Consider the following 19,477-nt stretch of genomic DNA (forward strand, 5'->3'; position numbering starts at 1 on the left):
CTTTTGAAGTTCAGTGCTTTATTGAAATTCACTGTCACATAAACTTACAGGCAATGCTAATAATGTCCTCTCTAGAAGAGAAGATCAAAAGTTCTTCATCCCACTTCTTTCTCCTTTTGTTTTCCTCTCAAGAGAGAAACTCAGGAAGCAACTAAAATAAATCCTTTTATCCAGAACTCTACGTAAATGCTACTGCTCTTTCAACCAATGCAACTTTCTAGGTCTTACTTCTCTTAGGCAGCAACTACTTGCTTTTACAGGGGTCCCCAGAGAATTTGAAGATGGGATGGCTCACCCAGAATCTGAGAGCATGAGTGGGAAGATGGCTATGTGTCCCAAATCACTGCAGAGTGGATCCGAGACAGACATGTTGTACTAGCAAAGATGGGATCCAAAAAAAAATTTATATTACAACCCCCAAAATCTCTTACTGGCATTTAGATTAAGAGTTCTAACTTCTGACCTTTCATGAGAAACTATGCAGTTCATCGTCAGTAACTGCACGTTGATCTCTTAGAATTTGAGATTATTAATGGATTCTACTCTTCATATATTTTGAAATTGGCATGAGAGGCATGTTTGTGCATTGCACTCTCTTTGCAAACATGGCAGGTCTGATCATTTAAATTTATTATTTAGTCAACCAGCTGATTCTCTGCCCCCCACCACCCCTTTCCCCATACCCCTCAAAACAAAACAAAACAAACCTTATAGAATTCACCTATTTATAAGCTCAGATTTCTTCCCTCTGAGATTTAATTCAAGTGGAGAGAGAAAGCTAATACAGGGGAAACAAATGAGAAAGAGATAAATGCTAAACCATATGGAGAAGGCCATAATTATTAATAAAATATTCAGATAAACATGTTAACACACCTAAGAAACTCCATTTTATTTAACATATGAAAAGAACCAAGGCACTTTGCCTTGGTTAAATAGGCATAACTGTTGTTTCTGATTTGTCAAAAAATAAGCTATAAATCTCCAGGGTACTTAGCCTTTTCATAGATACACTACATTTGGTTTTCCAGAGGTTTCCTTTCTCTAATTTCCTTCCCTTATTTTTAAGATGAAGTAAACTTCATTTCAGTTGTTTTATTAGCTTGGATAATGGCTTTTAGGTTTAGCATTCTGAATGACTTTTGAGATATTAATCCTATTTGAATGCACTAATTAGTGGCAGGGTCAACAGTGGAAATTAGGACTCTGGGGTTATGATGAGAGATGCTCGGTGTTTTATGGGAAGTTGGTTCCCTTCTGCCTCCTCACCACATGTAGATTGATGCTTGTGGTCACCAGTCTACATATATACTACCTGGCAATACTTCCGTAGCTACTATACCTAACTCATCTAATCAAAAATAATTTCAGATCCCTAATGTTTCAGTGTATCATCACCTTCTCAAACTCTGACTTAAGCTTTCTTCTGCTCTGCACTGCTTGACTTTTATATGATTTTGTTTACTTATTTTATGAATTGAACTCTATCACCATTTTGCAAAATTAGAATCATACATAGGTTTCTCCTTCTCTTGTATCTCCATCATCCCCCACATCAAGCGATAACTAACATACTCTGTATTCAGGCCCCTCCAAAAAATATTTTGAAAGTTGAATTAAATTGCAAGTGTTCCTATATCCATACTTCTTTGGTTCCACTACTGCAAATAAATGTGGATGTTATAATACTAAGCTATGGAAAATTCAAAGGTGTTAAAAAATTTTATCCAAGATTCTAGTTTAAGCTTGTCTGAATTTAAAGCCTCTGCTACTAACATTAACCATATTGCCTGATGATGCCTGTTAGAATTCACTGTAGGAATTGCACCTTAAATGATTCCAAACTGTTAGATAATATAAAGTATATGGTGAGTGAGCTTCTTGGAATATTTTCCCACTGATCATGGTACCATTGACATTAAATAGACCTTTGTCGTCAGTATATTGTGGACTTTATTACAGAGTAACCCTAGGCACTGCTTTTATAGGTTCTTCTTAAAATTACCTCCACATGTTTTTAAATTTTCTCTAAAACAGAAATTGCAATGGTTGACGCCCCATACAAGTCTTTATGACCTATCTTTAAAGTGATAAAGACAGTTCTACAGTAGTTGCTTTCATATTTCTAAAATCCATTGATTTCAAAGATAAAAGTTAAAAACATGTGAAAATCCCTCTGCATGGAGTCCATGCTTTCACTTCCAAACTCTAACAATAAAAGTGAAAGATGAATGGCATCTTGCAGAGAGTTGGAGCTATTTCTGAGCTTTGTGTGGGCATGTGTGTGTGTGTAAGTGTGAACATATCCAAAGAGATACAAATTTAGCTTTTTACTCAAGTAACTATTATATTGTAAAATGGCATAATATAATTGAAAAGAGTGCAGTTTATATCTTAAAATGCCTTTTTGAAATACAATGGATTACTAACCTAGCGAATTCAGGAGACCCTACTTAGGTTATGTGCTTGAAGTGTTAAAGATCATATAAACAATACCTATTGATTCTTACTGATGTTTTGACTTTTTTTAAACATCTTTATTGGAGTATAATTTCTTTACAATGGTGTGTTAGTTTCTGCTTTATAACAAAGTGAATCAGCTATACATATACATATGTCCCCATATCTCCTCCCTCCTGCGTCTCCCTCCCCCCCTCCCTATCCCACCCCTCTAGGTGGTCACAAAGCACTGAGCTGATCTTCCTGTGCTAAGCGGCTGCTTTCCACTAGCTATCTATTTTACATTTGGTAGTGTATATAAGTCCATGCCAGTCTCTCACTTTGTCCCAGCTTACCCTTCCCCCTCTCCATTTTGTAACCTGCTACTTTACCAAATTCGTTGATTAGCTCTAGTAGTTTTCTGGTAGCATCTTTAGGATTCTCTATGTATAATATCATGTCATCTGCAAACAGTGACAGCTTTACTACTTCTTTTCTGATTTGGGTTCCTTTTATTTCTTTTTCTTCTCTGACTGCTGTGGCTAAAACTTCCAAAATTATGTTGAATAATAGTGGTGAGAGTGGGCAACCTTGTCTTGTTCCTGATCTTAGTGGAAATGCTTTCAGTTTTTCACCATTGAGAATAATGTTGGCTGTGGGTTTGTCATATATGGCCTTTATTATGTTGAGGTAAGTTCCCTCTATGCCTACTTTCTGGAGGGTTTTTATCATAAATGGGTGTTGAATTTTGTCGAAAGCTTTTTCTGCATCTATTAGATGATCATATGCTTTTTCTCCTTCAATTTGTTAATATGGTTTATCACATTGATTGATTTGCGTATATTGAAGAATCCTTGCATTCCTGGGATAAACCCCACTTGATCATGGTGTATGATCCTTTCAATGTGCTGTTGGATTCTGTTTGCTAGTATTTTGTTGAGGATTTTTGCATCTATGTTCATTAGTGATATTGTCCTATAGTTTTCTTTCTTTGTGACATCTTTGTCTGGTTTTGGTATAAGGGTGATGGTGGCCTCGGAGAATGAGTCTGGGAGTGTTCCTCCCTCTGCTATATTTTGGAAGAGTTTGAGAAGGATAGGTGTTAGCTCTTCTCTAAATGTTTGATAGAATTCGCCTGTGAAGCCATCTGGTCCTGGACTTTTGTTTATTGGAAGATTTTTAATCACAGTCTCAATTTCAGTGCTTCTGATTGGTTGGTTTATATTTTCTGTTTCTTCCTGGTTCAGTCTCGGAAGGTTGTGCGTTTCTAAGAATTTGTCCATTTCTTCCAGGTTGTCCATTTTAGCGGCATACAGTGGCTTGTAGTAATTTCTCATGATCCTTTGTATTTCTGCGGTGTCAGTTGTTACTTCTCCTTCTTCATTTCTAATTCTATTGATTTGAGTCTTCTCCCTTTTCTTCTTGATGAGTCTGGCTAATGGTTTATCAATTTTGTTTATCTTCTCAAAGAACCAGCTTTTAGTTTTATTGATCTTTGCTATTGTTTCCTTCATTTCTTTTTCATTTATTTCTGTTATCTTTATGATTTCTTTCCTTCTGCTAACTTTGGGGTTTTTTTGTTCTTCTTTTTCTAATTGCTTTAGGTGTAAGTATTAGGTTGTTTATTTGAAATGTTTCTTGTTTCTTGAGGTAGGATTATATTGCTATAAACTTCCCTCTTAGAACTGCTTTTGCTGCATCCCATAGGTTTTGGGTCATCTTTTTTTCATTGCAATTTGTTTCTAGGTATTTTTTGATTTCCTCTTTGACTTCAGTGATCTCTTGTTTATTTAGTAGCATATTGTTTAGCCTCCATGTGTTTGTATTTTTACAGTTTTTTTTCCTGGAATTGATATCCAGTCTCATAGCATAGGGGTCAGAAAAAGATACTTGATACGATTTCAATTTTCTTAAATCTACCAAGGCTTGATTTGTGACCCAAGTAATGATCTATCCTGGAGAATGTTCCATAAGCACTTGAGAAGAAAGGGTATTCTGTTATTTTTGGATGGAATGTCCTGTAAATATCAATTAAGTCCGTCTTGTTTAATGTGTCATTGAAAGCTTGTGTTTCCTTATTTATTTTCATTTTGGATGATGTGTCCACTGGTGAAAGTGGGGTGTCAAAGTCTCCTACAATGATTGTGTTACTGTCAATTTCCCCTTTTATGGCTGTTATCATTTGCCTTATGTATTAGGTGCTCCTATGTTGTGTGAATAAATATTTACAATTGTTATATCTTCTTCTTGGATTTATCGCTTGATCATTATGTAGTGTCCTTCTCTGTCTCTTGTAATAGTTTTCATTTTAAAGTCTGTTTTGCATGATATGAGAATTGCTACTCCAGCTTTCTTTGATTTCCATGTGCATGGAATATCTTTTTCCATTCCCTCACCTTCACTCCGTATGTGTCTCTAAGTCTGAAGTGGGTCTCTTGTAGACAGCGTATATGCAGTTCTTGTTTTTGTATCCATTCAGCCAGTCTGTGTCTTTTGGTTGTAGCATTTAATCCATTTACATTTAAGGTAATTATCGATATGTATGGTCCTATTACCATTTTCTTAATTGATTTGGGTTTGTTATTGTAGGTCTTTTCCTTCTCTTGTGTTTCCTGCCTAGAGAAGTTCCTTTAGCATTTGCTATAAAGCTGGTTTGGTGGTGCTGAATTCTCTCACCTTTTGCTTGTCTGTAAAGGTTTTAATTTCTCCATCGAATCTGAATGAGATCCTTCCTGGGTAGAGTAATCTTGGTTGTAGGTTTTTCCCTTTCATCACTTTAAATATGTCTGCCACTCCCTTCTGGCTTGCAGAGTTTCTGCTGAAAGATCAGCTGTTAACCTTTTGCAGATTCCCTTTTATGTGATTTGTTGTTTTTCCCTTGCTGCTTTTAATATTTGTTCTGTGTATTTAATTTTTGATAGTTTGATTAATATGTGTCTTGGCGTGTTTCTCCTTGGATTTATCCTGTATGGGACTCTCTGTGCTTCCTGGAGTTGATTCACCAATTCCTTTCCCATATTAGGGAAGTTTTCAACTATAATCTCTTCAAATATTTTCTCAGTCCCTTTTTGTCATCTTCTTCTGGGACCCCCTATAATTTGAATGTTGGTGCATTTGATGTTGTCCCAGAGGTCTCTGAGACTGCCCTCATTTCTTTTCATTCTTTTTTCTTTATTCTGCTCTGCAGTAGTTATTTCCAATATTTTATCTTCCAAGTCACTTATCCGTTCTTCTGCATCAGTTATTCTGCTACTCATTCCTTCTAGAAAATTTTAAATTTCATTTATTGTGTTGTTCATCATTGTTTGTTTGCTCTTTAGTTCTTCTAGGTCCTTGTTAAACATTTCTTGTATTTTCTCCATTCTATTTCCAAGATTTTGGATCATCTTTACTATCATTACTCTGAATTCTTTTTCAGGTAGACTGCCTATTTCCTCTTCATTTGTTTGGTCTGGTGGGTTTTTACCTTGCTCCTTCATCTGCTGCATATTTCTCTGTCTTCCCATTTTGCTCAACGTACTGTGTTTGGGGGTCTCCTTTTCGCTGGCTGCTGGTTCTTCGTTCCCATTTTTTTTTGGTGTCTGCCAGAGTGGGTAAGGTTGGTTCAGTGGGTTATGTAGGCTTCCTCATGGAGGGTGCTAGTGCCCGTGTTCTGGTGGATGAGGCTGAATCTTCTGTTTATGGTGGGCTGGACCACGTCTGGTGGTGTTTTTTGGTGTGTCTGACTTTATTATGATTTTAGCCAGCCTCTCTGCTAATGGGTGGGGTTGTGTTCCTGTCTTGCTAGTTGTTTGGCATAGGGTGTCCAGCACTGTAGCTTGCTGGTCATTGAGTGGAGCTGGGTCTTAGCATTGAGATGGAGATCTCTGGGAGAGCTTTCGCCATTTGGTATTAAGTGGAGCTGGGAGGTCTCTGGTGGACCAATGTCCTGAACTTGGCTCTTCCACCTCAGAGGCACAGGACTGACACCTGGCCAGAGTACCAAGACCATGTCAGCCACATGGCTCAGAAGAAAAGGGAGAAAAAGAGAAAGAAAGAAAGGAAGGAAGGACAGAAGGAAGGAAGGAGGGAGGGAGGGAGGGAAGGAAGGAAGGAAGAAATAAAATTAAGTTATTAAAATCAAAAATCAAAAATAATTATTAAAAATAAAAAAATTTTAAAGTAATGAAAAAAGAAAAAAAAGAGAGAGCAACCAAACTAAAAATAAATCCACCAGTGATACCAAGCGCTAAAAACTATACTAAAACAAACAAACAAAAAAACGGACGGACATAACCCTAGGACAAATGGTAAAAGCAAAGCTATACAGACAGAATCACACAAAGTAGCATACACTTACACATTCACAAAAAGAGAAAAAGGAAAATTTCATATATATATATATATATATATCACTGCTCCCAGCGTCCATCGCCTCAATTTTGGGATGATTCGTTGTCTATTCAGGTATTCCACAGATGCAGGGTACATCAAGTTGATTGTGGAGGTTTAATCTGCTGTTCCTGAGGCTGCTGGGAGAGATTTCCCTTTGTCTTCTTTGTTGGCACAGCTCCTGGGGTTCAGCTTTGGATTTGGCTCTGCCTCTGCGTGTAGGTTGCCTTAGGGCGTCTGTTCCCGCTCAGACAGGACGAGGTTGAAGGAGCAGCTGCTTCGGGGGCTCTGGCTCACTCAGGCCGTGGAGGGGGGGGGGTACGGAATGTGGGGCGAGCCTGGGGCAGCAGAGGCCGGCGTGACGTTGCACCAGCCTGAGGCACGCCGTGTGTTCTCCCGGGGTAGTTGTCACTGGATCACGGGACCCTGGCAGTGGCGGGCTGCACAGGCTCCCGGGAGGGGAGGTGTGGAGAGTGTCCTATGCTTACTCTCAGGCTTCTTGGTGGCTGCAGTAGCAGCCTTAGCATCTCATGCCTGTCTCTGTTGTCCACGCTGATAGCCATGGCTCACACTTGTCTCTGGAGCTCATTTAGGCGGTGCTCTGAATCTCCTCTCCTTGCGCACCCCGAAACAATGGTCTCTTGCCTCTTAGGCAGGTCCAGACTTTTTCCCGGACTCCCTCCTGGCTAGCCGTGGTGCACTAACCCCTGCAGGCTGTGTTCACGCAGCCAACCCCAGTCCTCTCCCTGAGATCCGACCGAAGCCCGAGCCTCAGCTCCCAGACCCCGCCCGCCCTGGCGGGTGAGCAGACAAGCCTCTCGGGCTGGTGAGTGCCGGTCGGCACCGATCCTCTGTGCGGGAATCTCTCCGCTTTGCCCTCCGCACCCCTGTTGCTGCGCTCTCCTCCGTGGCTCCAAAGCTCTCCCCACCCCACCCCACCCCCCCACCCCCCCACCCCCCGTCTCCTCCAGTGAAGAGGCTTCCTAGTGTGTGGAAACCTTTCCTCCTTCACAGCTCCCTCCCAGAAGTGCAGGTCCCATCCCTATTCTTTTGTCTCTGTTTTTTCTTTTATCTTTTGCCCTACCCAGGTATGTGGGGAATTTCTTGCCTTTGGGGAAGTCTGAGGTCTTCTGCCACCGTTCAGTAGGTGTTCTGTAAGAGTTGTTCCACATGTAGATGTAGTTCTGATGTATTTGTGGAGAGGAAGGTGATCTCCACGTCTTACTCTTCCGCCATCTTGAAGGTCTCTCCAATGTTTTGACATTTGAAAGCTCATTTGAAGATGTAACATTTAATAATAATCTTAGCTTTGTAAACAAAGTTGGTTTTAGGAGAGGATTATAATCAGTTCTTTGGAGGTGCACTATTGGCCCTTTCTTGCTAAAATGCATTGTTCTTTGATTAATGTTGACAGTTTTAAAATTGTTGAAAATTAGTGATTCAGGAAATAATCCTATGATAAATCCTCATTACTCAGCACATTCAACAGATCAAAAACTTAACTCAAGGTAAATGTTATGTGAAAACAGTGTTTTAATCAGGGTCTAGCAAGTAATTCATCTGTTCTTTGGCTACATTTCTTATTGTTCCTCCTTTTCTTCCTTTTTGAGTTTTCATTTTAAAGTCTGGACAAAATACAAAGAATCACTATCATGCTCAGTTCATTATCAAAATAGCACTCACTCACTCTAAGTTAAAGAGCAATCATAAGGGTAAGAAGGAAAATGCTTATTTAATTTTCCTGATATTTTTCAGCCTGTGACATTCATTCATTATTATTCCAGCAAATATCCAAACCTAATATATACAAAGTGCTGGGGAGCTGGGGATATTAGTAATGCAGGGCACAGGTTCCATATAGCCCAGATTCTTGCAGAATTTCTTGAATTCATGCGAAGTTCACATTCAAGTTCAAGGATATTTTAAGTAACATTTCACATTGGTACCTGTGAAAATTGGGAGACAAGGGAGCAGGGAGTGGTCAGCCCCATCTGAAATACTTGGCTTATATAGAGGGAGTGTTACAGTGTATAAGATAAATGCATCTTTAAAGATGTGCTCATGCTTGGTATGGTAATATTTTTCTAATGCCAGGAAAAAGGACTCATTTTAACCTTTGAAAGTATTATTTTCTCAACTGTTTCATCCATATTCACTTGGGCCTTAAACCAAGTTCTAAGGCTATTCCATAGTAAGGAGACGCAGACATTTTATGTCTCCCTGTTGCATAGTGCAGAGTAAGGTATGTATTTGGCTTTCATATATTGATTAAGTATTATCTGGTTGGTGGGTCAAATCCCCCAGAGAAACTTGCCAAGTCATGTTTACTTCCCACAATAATTTCCAATTGGTCAAATCCTAGGGGGCTGGATTTTGTTCCTTTCATCTTCATAGACTGAATAAGCACCTAGCAAATCCTTGGAGCATGAAGGAATAAATGAAAGTAGAAATTATTTTATAAACAATGAATATGATTCATTAAGTAACATTTTCAAGTTTCTGTGGCTACATCTGTGACTGCCTGTTTTGGGAACAAATTCAGGGGTAGATTTTCCATAACGCATTCTTAATTTTCTGTCATTGACTAAAAATAAGCTAAAATTCAGGTTCTCAGTTATAGATGTTTACCCATCTATATTTTTCCGCATCCTGTTTGCTTATTGAGGACACAATCTCATTTTTGTTTATTATTTTATAACAGCAATTAGTATGGAGCCTGGAACTTAGAAGGCGCTCATAAATCAAGAATGGAATAAAAGAACAGAGGAGGCATTTTAAGCTTTGATTAGGAAATCGAAAGTACCATTAAATCTCATGGTATATGAAGTTGTGATGGAAGTAACACAACAAATCCAAATATTAAATGTTTGGAAATAAAACACACATCACTGTAGTATAAAGATTTGCAGAGCACTGGAAAAGCAAGCTGTAGGGGCCAGAGGCCATATGCTCTCTGTGTCAGTTTGACAAAACACAGGGACTCTAGGGACTAACACAAACAAACAAACAAAAACAGTGGCGCATTAAGCAGGAAAATAGACAAGTTTCTTCTTTCCCAGTAAACATTATTTCCTATCCCAAATCATCTTTCCTTTTACATAGAAGATATACTTATTCTAGGGCATATTCAGAAGACTGTCGTTTACCAAGATGTCTTAATAATCGTTTTCTTACTATTTGTATTTTTGAAGAGAAATTTTAAAGCAACAATTTTGAATACAACTGGAGGAGGAGACATTCATACCACATCCATTCATTTGAGTTTATCTAAAAACACTGTGAAGCTGATTGTTTGCGAAGACTTGGGCCAGACTGGAATTTCCTTCCAACATAGCTATGAAGTCTGCTCGTCCTTTATCCCAAAAGCAATCTAAAAAATACGAATTTCAAATGCCCAAGGTATAACATTATGTCTAGTTTGTTAAGTTATGGGCTGTTTATTTTTAATTAAAATGACTCAATGGATATAATGATATCAATACAACATTTTAATGAGAAGAAAATAATTCTCCAAATAAAAAAACTATACCTGATAAAGTAGCAACAATTACTGAGATGATTGCAAATTACATATTTAAACTTGGAGGATGACATTAACCCTGTCGTATCATTATGAACATTCTAAATCATTTGATCTTTTAAGGTCATAATTATAATACTTTGTAACTACACAATTATAAATGTGTACTATTTTACTTATTATTAGAGAAAACCCTCAAGAATATGAGGAAGAGTAAAGAAAAAGTGTTTTTTATTGATAATTACCATATTATAAATCAGAAGCACATAACACCTAGTTTTAGTGTCTTGCACATGAAAGATATTTTTAAATATTTCTTGATATGATAGATAGCATATTGCTGTATTTCATACTATGCATTACCTCTGTCAATACCAAAGTTCCAGAGAGCCTTGCAAGTTAGGTAGGCTCCACAGGAAGGTATTCCAGTTGCTGAAAGTGACTTCTGTAAACTTCCTCAATCAATTCAAACTCAAGGATTAAAGAAAGTGTAAGGGTAAAAGAGAGAAAGAATATGAACATATATGTTTATAAACACAATTGAAGTGTTCCTGGTGTTTTTATTTCACCAGTCCACTCAAAGAGCCCAGACCTCAGAGTGAGCACAAATGGGAGAGTTCTGTCTGTAGAGTGAGACAAGCAATGATTCTAGGATTGAAGATAGGTTTCTTTCATATATTTTGGCCCCTCAGTAAAACCTAGCTGCTTCCTATGAGGCTGAAGTGAATAAATTGCAATATGTTGTAATGAGACTGAGTGAGACTACCTTGGGATAAAGAAAGGAAGATCAGTAGAAAGGCTTCGGCTTAGGAATGCCAAAATCTGCATCTTTTGCCTTATTTGAATTCTTACTGGACTCGACCTAGTCTTTTATGTGTTAACATTTGAAGAGTAAAAAATTACCAAATTGCTGCATTTCATTTTTCAGAGATTTTGTCTGAAGGACAGGCAAAGATTGGGAGATTGTCATATTTTAGCTTTTTGAGAATGAAATTTCCCAATCTTATATAAATGTATTGTTAATGTAACCCATGATATTTGTACAAGCTTACAAAATTTATTATACATGTAATCAGAAATTACCTTCAAGCAGATCACATCCCAAGGAAAAAGATAGATTAAAAAAATAAGTAATATCAATTTGGTGAGAGAAGTGCTATAATGAGGAGTATAAAAATTTGAATTGGATACTCACAGAATACACAGGAGGGTTATGTAAGAGCCTCAGGTGTTTGAGAAGGTTTTTGAGAAGGAACTAAAGACATGTAACAGTCTGGGGGAAATGTACATACAGAAAAATACATTAAGGAATGCATGAATTTATGAAATTGAGAGAACACTTGAAAAAGTGCAAGGTAGCTCCACATGACTATAGGTAGAAAAGCAATGGGAAACTAGGCTAAAACACAAAGAGCAGACTTCGAAGAGTCTTTGTACCATGCTAAGTTCTTGGTAATTTATTCTGGCTTTTTGGAGGATGCACTGGACCAGACCAGAGGCCAAGATGGCAATTAGGAGATAGTAGTACTAGTCTACTGGGAGGTAGTGGGATCATTAATTAAGACAGTGGCATTGGGGATGAAGAGATGCAAATGGAGGGAATAGAGATCAGATTGAGCTTGGTGACCAATTGGATTTAGGTCATACAAGATGGAGAAATCTAGGTTTTTGTCTTGGGCATGTGCTTCCATGATCATATAGGATAATACAAGTTGTATACTTGTACACACAGCTGAATGACTGTGCAGCTGAAATCCAGACCACACTGCTTTCAAAGCCATGCTTCTGTGGAACTATATAAATACACTTGCTACATAGGCTATTTTATTTATTTATTTGCTGCTTTGTGTCTTCGTTGCTGCACACAGGCTTTCTCTAGTTGCGGCGAGCGGGTGCTGTTCTTTGTTGCGGTGCGCAGGCTTCTCATTGTGGTGGCTTCTCTTGTTGTGGAGCACGGGCTCTAGAAGCACGGGCTTCAGCAGTTGCAGCACGCAGGCTCAGTAGTTGTGGCGCACGGGCTTCCTTGCTCCGCGGCATGCAGGATCTTCCCAGGCCAGGGCTCAAACCCATGTCCCCTGCCATTGCAAGGCAGATTCTTAACCACTTTGCCACCAGGGAAGTCCTACATAGGCTATTGACAGCCCTAGATGTAACCCAGATGGAATATAGGAAATGCAGTAGATTTGGTTTAAACACTACTGAAAAAATTCATTTTCTGACCCTAACATTTTAACTCATGCAAGCCTGAGAAGAGTCTTCCATATATCTATCTTATGCCTGAAGCTAAGACAAGACAGTATTAAATTCACTATGTGGAAAAGAGAAATACAATTCTCAAAATCAATCCCATGAATCAGTACCACATAGGACATTCCCCAAGCAATTACCTGACTTCCTCCAAGCTTATAGAATAAAACCTAGTTCTCCTCTCTTGAGAGGACTAAGGAATAACATCATAACCTGCATCCCAAACTACCTGAAAAGGAGATGCGTTTCTCCACGGCTTTACATCATTCCCTCAGGCTCTTCTGTTTGCCCTCACTAAATCCTGGGAAATTGATTTCTGCTCAACTGATAAAAATGCTCTCTGTTTCAGACGGAAGACTGACCCATTTGTCAAAATCTTTTTTTGTTACTGAGTATCACATTTGTTTTTCCTCCTGTTTATGTTCTGAGCCTTTTCAACTCCTATAAATCCACTCCCCAGTGTGCGAGGACTCAGTGACCTCTCTTGCTTGCTTCTGTTCTGCCCTCTTTCTTTTTGGTGTGCCCTGACTCCACTTTACCTGCCTAAGGTGAGAGATGGTCTGTTTACCAACCACTGCCTCGTCTTGAAGCGTCACCTTTTCTGAATCCTCAGTTCCTCCTGGGTGGGACACAAGATGAATCTGGTCAGAGATTATGATCCAGGATTAGCAACAAAAATCTGTGGATGAAATCTTCATCTGGAAGAAGACAGAAACCAAATAGAAGTTACTAAGCTGGGCTCAGAGACAGAGACTGATGTGGAAAGTGAGAGAGTAGATTGGGAGCAGCTGGCAACGTTTCAGACCCGGAGATAGTTTGGGCAAAGCATCAGCAATAAGTTAGGTGCCTGGGAAATCTCAGGAGACTCAGACACCTAGTCAGGGTCACATCATCACTTCACTCTTGCTTTTAAGGTTTAATCCTTTCCCTGTCAAGGCAATTTAACTGTCATTCTTGCATTTTTTTCTCCTTTATATCCATGCATACGATACAAGGAGACAGCAGTTAGCTGTTTGTGGTGGGAAATATAAATGGCTATTTTGAAAGTGTGCCAGCCAGGATCTGCTGCAAGTTTTCATTGTTACTGCTGCCATCTGTTGTTCTTCACTGCTGGGATGTGAATTTCCTGGCAAACATCTCTCTGACTCTGAACTATCTTTCACCCCCTCCTAGAGATATTCACTTGCTGGAGTGGCTTGTAAAACAATGTTCTTTACCAAGGCAGCTTTCCGAAAGTTGAATGGAAGAATCTGGAATGTTTTTATATAACATATTTTATGTATCTCAGAGCAAAAATATTTCTTCATTGTTAATAATATTTCTCTTAAAAATAAAAATATCTTATTGAGTTCTTGTTACTTTAACGTATGCTATCATGGAACAGATTTCCATTTTGAACCTTGTTTGCCGTTAGGTCTGTAGCTAAGTTGTTGGGTTTTATCTAAGTTCTTTTATCTCTACATAACGTTTCTGTTCACTCAACCATGAGATTATAGTAATTTGGGGACTTCTCTTCTTCTGAAAGATGGCTAATGCCAAAAATATTTCAAGTGATAAAGGAGGTTTTAGAGAGGGGAGACAATCTAGCTGAGGATTAGTAGCTGTGATTGCTACTTATTAAGTAAAATGTCTATAACTAAATGTTCAGATATCAAAAAAAAGTCCGAGTTCTCAAAAGTGAGAATTACACATTTTCTACATTAAAGGAAAAGTTATGTCTCTATAATATCTTTTTGATTTCTGTATTCTCAGTATTTTCCATAATGATACCATTCAATAAATGTTTCATGCACTAATTAGTGAATAAAGCTATGCATGGTAATAACTTTTTTAGAAGAATAGCTAATTACTATAGTTTTGAGAAAGTTTTTTAAAAGGCTTGAATTCTTAGTTAAACATATATTTTTAAGTTGCAGTCTTTAGTCTTTAAAAAAAATATAAAAAAACCTCTGGACCTCACTATACTAGAACAGCATGGTATTACATGTATGTATGGTATTACATACATAATCATTTAAAAATAGCATATATTGGGCTTCCCTGGTGGCGCAGTGGTTGAGAGTTCGCCTGCCGATGCAGGGGACACGGGTTCGTGCCGCGGTCTGGGAAGATCCCACATGCCGTGGAGCGGCTGGGCCCGTGAGCCACGGCCGCTGAGCCTGCGCGTCCGGAGCCTGTGCTCCGCAACGGGAGAGGCCACAACAGTGAGAGGCCCGCATAACGCAAAAAAAAAAAAAAAAAAAAAAAAAAAAATAGCATATATTGAGACTTGATAAGTGAACTATAATAAATAGAAAGGAATAGTTATCAATAAATGATCTCTTTGAAATTCACTGTTTAAAAAAATAGTTTCTTACTTTACCATAACAATGGAATATAAAAAGGAGGAGGAGAAATCAGATTATATATGCAAATTTTTCTGGGAGAAATTGTAGAAGAAAAGATCAAAGATTGATTTTTTTGAACCCTATATATTAAAATATAATAAATAAAACTAAAAACCAAGAAATAGATTGAGAAATATTTGAAGTACTTTAAATATATAAAAATCTAATACCTATATGTTGTTTAAACTCTATTAGAAAAATACACGAAGGACATAGACAATTTATAAATATAAAACTAACAAATAAACCTATAGAAAATTTAATCTCACAATTGCTCAATTTAATTAAAACTACATTAAACAACTATTTCACATTTCAAAATTTTTGAATTACTGAAGGAAATCACATACCTGAAAGTATCCAGGTTTTGTAAGATTGGCACTCACATGGCTGGCAGGAGTGTAAAATGATGTGTTCTTCATTTATTATGCTACATCTGCAGTGTTTCAAATATTTGTGTTCTGTGAATCACTAATTCTCTTTCTAGCAATTTATCCTAAGAAAATAATCATAAATGTAACTTGAATACTTTCATTGCAGTATTACTAACAACAGTAAAAAAAAACTATAAAGTATTTCATATATCCTAAAACAGAAATGGTAAAATATATAATAATTCATATAATATACTTGTGTCAAAAAATTTAAGGATATTAAAAATCACTATAAGGTGATATGAAATAAATGAAGAAGGTACAATCAGATATATAGTCATGTATAATCAGCAACGTCTCAACCAGGTATGTTACATATGTATATATTATACATCCAGAAAATGACTGGACAGAAATTATAAAATGTTACTGGTGGGTACTTCTAGGTGGGATTACAGATTAATTACTTTATCTCTTTTATACATTTCTGGACTTCTGAGTTTTCAACAATGAACACATATTGGTCTTTTACTTAATACAAAAAGACACCAAATGGACCTTAATGAATCCTGAGTTAGCTTTCATATGAGTTATATGTTATATTCTCAACTTGTCACTAATAGAAAACCTTTAAATAAACTTGTACACATTTCAACCATATAACAGCATCGTGAAAATGGACTTTGAAATAAACTAGCGAAACCATAATAAAAGCATCGTTCCAGTGATGTGGTTCAGCAAAGTAATTTTTAATAAAATTATTTTATCTCATGATTTCAGCCCATATAGTAATAAACAGAAAAATAGATGTTTCTTATCTGCCTCAGATAACATTAAAACAAAAAATCTGCCTGATTACATAAATTCATTTCACGCTAACACCATTCATCACATTTAATCAAATCTATGTAGGGCTTTCTCTTATAAAGAACAAGAGCTTTTTCTCTTTTGTTTATCTTACCCTATCTGATGCCATAATAGAATAGTTGTAAATATTCATTATTTGTTTTCTAGAGAAAAGAAAAGGGAATGAAAGGTCAATGCATAGAGTTTATTGATGCTCTCCTTACCCAAAATCCCCACAGTATTTATGGTGGTCTCTCTAAATATTTCATGGATAAATATATAGCATTTTGTGCACACTAAAAATAATGAAAATAGACTTTAACCCCGTGTTGACGTGAATTGCCAGTTTTGTAAAGAGTTATACACTTAAACTATGATATTGTAAACTCATATAAGCTTCCCTTGATATATGAAAATAATGGTACTAAGTGCAAACAAAATTTAAGATTAAAACTATGCAAGAGATCTAGAGTCTTTTTGTTTTCTCTTTTACCACATTCCAATTAAAGAAAAACTGTTTTCTATACAACCTACTCACTAAATACTTCTGACACCAAATGTTTGGGGTTTTTTTTCCCCACACCAACTAATTCTTCAACACCACCTGCGTACCCTACAATTCAGTTCAGCTCAGTGCTGGCACTATTTACCCAGAGTTTACATCTGATCCCACAAAGTTAAGGGCTCAGTCCCATAAGACAGCCCCACTTCAGAAGCCAATTGTAAGCCCAGACCTCCCATATTTCTGACTGGCCAGCTGTAAATTGGGGGCTCCCATGATCCCCTCCACAGGTTCAAAAATTTGCTAGAACGGCTCACAAAACTCAGGGAAACATTTACTTATATTTACTGGTTTATTATGAAGGATATGACAAAGGATATAGATGACCAGCCAATTGAAGTGTTACATAGAGCAAGGTATAGAGAGGGGCATGGAACATCTAAGCCCTCTCTTGGCATGCTACCCTCCCAGCACCTCCCTGTGTTCACTTGGAAGCTCTATGAACCCCATAAATTATGGATTTTTATGGAAGCTTCATTATTCAGGCATAATACATTAACTCAATCTTCAGCTTCTCTCCCTCCCAGAGGATGGAGGTGTGAGATAAATCAATAAATGATGTAGTCTTACAAAGTCACAAACTAAGGCCTTAATCTGTGATACAGTCACTCATTCTAATATGTAAGTGTGCAAATAGTTATGAATTGTGGTTTTAAACTAAAGACCAATGGGCTATCCAGGAGCCAGCCAAGAGTTGTCTTATTAGAACAAAAGATGCTCCTGTCACCCAGGAAGTTCCAAGGGATTTAGGAGCTCTGTGTTAGGCACCGGAGTCCAAGACCAAATATTAGAACAAAGATCTCTAATATTAGAACAAAAGGTTCTAGCACATCTATCACTAAGAAAATTACAAAATTTTTAGTAGCTCTGAATCAGCAACTGGGGACAGAAAGCAAATATATATATCTTATTATGTCACACCATCCAACAGCAAATCTGTCCTCTCTACCTCCAAATATATCTTGAAACTGCCTTCTTTTAATTTACTTGTAAACCCCTCATCAAAAACTGAAGGACGTTGCAATAGCCTCTTCATTGAGCTTCGCACTTCTACGCCTCTTTGCCTCTAATATATTCATAACATTAAAGTAGTATGTTTAAACCCTATATCTGCTCATGTCGTTTCGCTGCTTAGAACTATTTGATGAATTTCTGTCATATTTCTAAGGAACTCTCATGTCTTCGCATTGTCTAGAAGATCCTTGAAGGGCTGCCCCTGCCTCCCTTCCCAGTCTCAGAACTGACACTCTCCCCTTGCCTGCTGCTGCACAGTCCTGCTGCCCTCTGACCTTTGTGGCTTCTGAGTCTTTACACTGGCTGTCTCCTCTCCCTGTACTGCTGTCTTCTCCACCCTTTTCACAGATGGCTCTCCTTCACCCTTCAGTTGTCTACTTAATGACTGTTTACAACGACCTCCTCACAGGCCGTTCTTTATTCACCCAGAAGTAGTAGGTCTTTCTGATTGGTTTTTCTCTCACATAATCACATTGATTTTTAACCACAGTCCATAATTATGTGCACGTTTGAGTGTTAGAATGAGTGAATGAATCACAGATTAAGACTGTAGTTTGTGACTGTAAGATAGATAATTTATTGTGTCAGTTGAAAAAAATGCGCAACCTAAGCATGGAAATTGTGTTTTATTTGGTAGACAAAACTGAGGACTTAAGCCTGGACACAGACTCCTAGATAGCTTTGAGGGACTGCTCCAAAGAGATAAGGACAGAGCCAGGATATATAGGAGTTTTTGCAACAAAGACCAGGTAGTCAGAACATCAAAAGATGACCGTTAATTAAAGAAAAGCAGACATCTCAGGTTAATGAATTTAGTGCTTTTCTACGTATAAGAAGATGCAAAAGGCTGGGCTCATTGAAATCATTCCTTTGATATGTACCTCAGCTATCTGGGGCTAGTATCCTGTGTTTTCCCATCCTGAGTCTCCTCAGCGTGCACCCTTGGGAGGTGGCTGCAGGGCTGATGGCTTGATGGCGGGCATGCTGTTTCTATCCTGAGGGGCAGCTCTAATGTGATGGCTTGATGGCTGCAACATCCTTTGTTTACTGATATGGCAGGCAACATTTTTTCACTCACAATTGATTTATTCCCCAAACACTAGGAACCTATCATGGGCCAGATGCCAACCTGAGCACTGAAACTGCAAAAGAGAAGTCGCTCTATTTGCCCTCAGCCGCAGTCCTGTAGCTGAACCCACTTTGCAAGCAGATAATTTACAGAACAGTGGGAGCACACTTGTAGTAAATACAGACATGGAAGAGTTAATGTTTCCTTGGAAATCATGGAAGGATTCATAGAGGAAATGACGTTTCAACTGGATTATAAACCAGTTGCTTATGCTCCACTGCACAGTTAAACAGTGGAAGGACGAAACACTTTAAAAGTAGAAGGAACTTTTTTTAAAACTGCAATGAAGACCATGTTCATTGTGTAGGTTGAAAGGACTATTTTTAACATAAAATCATGTTTAGTATATTGATGTTGTTATATACTTAGGTTTCTACAATTCTGAAGTCTTTTTTAATGATATTCTTTTTTTCTTGGTAATAAAATATTTTTCCAGGGAAATGCTGAATAAATCGTTGTTGAAATACACTCCATTGCTTTCTATCAATGACCCTGAAGTAATATAGAATTTACACTTCAGCAGTTGCAGTGCTCAAATGTGGCAGGTAGTGTATTGTGTTTGCTGATTAAAAAAAAAAAAAAATGTAT

At 37.7% G+C, this 19,477-nt stretch overlaps 1 protein-coding gene across 3 annotated transcripts in view; it reads left to right on the plus strand.

The window, feature by feature from the left end:
• NAV3 (neuron navigator 3) overlaps positions 1 to 19,477 on the plus strand; it is a gene marked incomplete at both ends in the record, with an annotated part of 362,535 nt that overhangs the window by 245,912 nt on the left and 97,146 nt on the right. The gene's annotated exons all lie outside the window — the stretch shown is intronic.

This window comes from Grampus griseus (genome assembly GCF_964374135.1).
Source record: "Grampus griseus genome assembly, chromosome: 11".
NCBI lineage: Eukaryota > Metazoa > Chordata > Mammalia > Artiodactyla > Delphinidae > Grampus > Grampus griseus.